A 3,031-nucleotide genomic window follows, 5' to 3' on the forward strand; every position below is an offset into this window, starting at 1 on the left:
AAGCTTACTCGAACGCAAGAAGCCCCACTCGAGTGAAAAAGCAAATACCCAAGGCTCGCTCGAGTGCAAGAAGCGTCGCTTGAGCGAAGAAGCAAAATCCTGGGTAGCAACCTTTTGTTCCAACCCACAACCAACCTGTTCCAAACTTACCCAACACATCCCACAACTCAAATACGAAGTATAAAATATGGAAATGAGGTATAGACAACAACGTACAACTACGGAACCCAAGTCCGGAATACAATAAATGACGGGGAAAAATCGAGATCGCTATAAAGTGGTTCGAATCTTTATGTGAGGATGCAAAAATATAATTAATTAACGGGATTAACTCATTTGGTTAAAATTCTTCCATCTCAAAAGAGTAAGTAGTTCGAATCTTTCTACTTACATATAGGTCTTATTTTCCATGTGTCTCTTTACTAGGACTCTCTCTCTAATTTTAAAGTTTTTCTTTGTATTAATTATGTATTGTATTTTATTTTTATGATTATGATTGGAAGTTTCATTGTACTGTCTTATATAAATCAAATAAATATACACTACTAAAAAAAATACTTTTTGCGACCACTATAAACCGTCGCAAATAATAAAAAACAGTGGCAAAAGACTTTTTGCAACGGCCCATGCGACGGCAAATGGGGGTCGCAAATGTGGGGATGGCAAATACTTTTTGCGACGGCAAGGCAATGGTCACAAATTATTTGCGACCGCCTAAACTACTTATGGCGACCGCTATTTTGTCATCGCAAAAAACAAAGAAAAACACTAACTTGATTTTTGGCGACCATCTTGTTACCGTATAGCAATGACAAGAATTCAGACAGTATAACATTGTAGTTTAATTGAACATTCCATTTGAGTCTCAAAATTTGAGCCATATGTGAAAGTTATTACAACTAAAAACTTGAGAAAAGTTCTTTTGTGAAAAAAATATAATCCAGAACTGTCAAATCTTCTCATCAATTTTCTTGGTCGGGTGTTTCTCCACTCTATCGATGAACTGGCCAATCTTCTCATCAATTTTCTTTTCAAGTTCCACATCACCACATTGCACCTATGCAACAAAATTTTCAGGCATTAATGATAAAAATTATATACTGCCAAAATAAAAATTATAAGGATGCCTAAAAATGATCGTCTTACTTCCTAAAAGTCATTTTCTGGTGCCATCAACATCCAATTTGGGATGCAATAATTCAAAGGGAAAACACTTTAAATTGGAGAAACTCTCACCTTGTCAATAATAGCCTCAACAAGTTCATCAGTTAGCTTTACGTCAGATTCCATCATAATTGCAATCACCATTTGCTTCACCTGAAAGCAATTGCTGTTTTACTCGTAATTCATGAATGAAATTTAAGGAATGTGCACAGTTCAGTATGATAAAAAAGGTCATAGACCATGAAATTTCACCAGATGAAAATGCAAAAAGAAAAGGGCATCCTTAAACAAGCTGTAGAAATAAAAAGGTCTAAGGAAGGCCAGCTTTCAACTAGTTTTTTTTATATCACTTCTCTTTTCTTTGTGTCTCTCAATGAATACATACATGCACATATACCTCTAGATAAAGGGCTAAATTTTGTTTTGCACTAAATTGAATGAATTCAAGGCCTTTGAAATATATATATATATATATATATTTGAAAATTTCCAAGCCTTTCAAATATTGCCCAAATCAAAGAAACATGACTAACTAAACTTTGAAGGTTTGATCTTCTGTCCTCAACCCACTAATAACAGGAAAGCAGTAGACAAACAACATGATCGGTTGACTGCCTTAGCAAAAGCATGATAACAAATGCAAACTTATTTCAATAAAAAAGATTATATTTATCTAGTCATTCACACATTTGTCAATAGCAGTAAATTTAAAGCATAAATCAAACCAAACTAAGCCTTATGTCCCAATATATTAAGAATTATGGAGCAAAGAATTGGCCATCAAATCATTCTTGTTCTTAAGGTCCCCAAGATCCTGATAAATTGAGGCAGCCATTGGTTATTATGAACGTTTTATGTATGAGAGTCAAACATTTATGCTCATATGCATGCCCATAAATATAAGCACAAAAGGAAAGAGTAATGTGACATCTTTTACAATGCATGTGTGTGTATATGTGTGTGTGTGTGTGTGTGTGAGAGAGAGAGAGACAGAGAGAGAGAAAGATCTACAAAATGCAGAAACTTATGTACCACCAATTTGATTCAAAAGCTTGCAACTTGCAAGGCACCTTAATAATGAGTTCAAAAAGGTTCGAAAACCTCCAAACACAATTAGTGTATCAATTGTCTATGTTTCTCAGAGCATGTATTTGTTTTAACATTAGTTATGGCAACAATTGCTATGTTTACAGTGCAGAATACTTACTTCTTCTCGCTCAATAAACCCAGTTTGCCTCAAATCTTAAAGCCTAAATGCAACTGCAGGGCATCATGAAGGTAACACCAAGAGGTTAAGTACATGAGATTTGTTTTTAATAAGAATAAAAAGATTGCATCTGATCCCTACAGTCTATTTTGTCTTTTGTGGGAGCATAGGGATGGAAGACGTTGAGTGCATGGACAAATTCATCAAATTCGATGACACCACTTTTCTTTTCATCAAATACATCAAAAACCTAGGAAATCAAAAGAAACAATAAGTATATTAACTTATCCATACTTTGAAAATAGTAGTATGAATAAATTAAGCAGTACTTCACTCATGAAAGACAAAAGGATAATATATGTACAAGTTGTGTAACCCATTTAATGTAACATCAGTCTTCTGCCAGACCAGAAGGCTTAACCTAGGTACTTTAATTTGATTGTTTCTTTATTCTTTCGCTCACTCATGAACATCCAGATCTGAATCTACAAATCTGTTCATATGCCATATCTAGGCCATTCAATTCAACAACATCAAATGGGAGATAGTAGAATTGTTTGAGCAATTTACCAATGCTAAGTGCTAACACATTATTTCCTGATCAACAGACAACTTGAAATTTCATTCTACAACATCATTTCTAATCTAATTCATAATAAG

General features: G+C 34.1%; 1 long non-coding RNA gene across 1 annotated transcript; it reads right to left on the reverse strand.

Moving 5' to 3' along the window:
• Positions 1-1,013: 1,013 nt before the first annotated feature.
• Positions 1,014-2,806, reverse strand: LOC145794793 (uncharacterized). Its single transcript, XR_014334737.1, has 3 exons — positions 2,513-2,806; positions 2,372-2,424; positions 1,014-1,317 (listed from the first exon to the last, which is right to left on the reverse strand). It is a non-coding gene; the product is annotated as an uncharacterized LOC145794793 (long non-coding RNA).
• Positions 2,807-3,031: the final 225 nt, after the last annotated feature.

This window comes from Camellia sinensis, chromosome 7, assembly GCF_055761805.1.
Source record: "Camellia sinensis isolate YWXY chromosome 7, ASM5576180v1, whole genome shotgun sequence".
Classification (NCBI taxonomy): domain Eukaryota; kingdom Viridiplantae; phylum Streptophyta; class Magnoliopsida; order Ericales; family Theaceae; genus Camellia; species Camellia sinensis.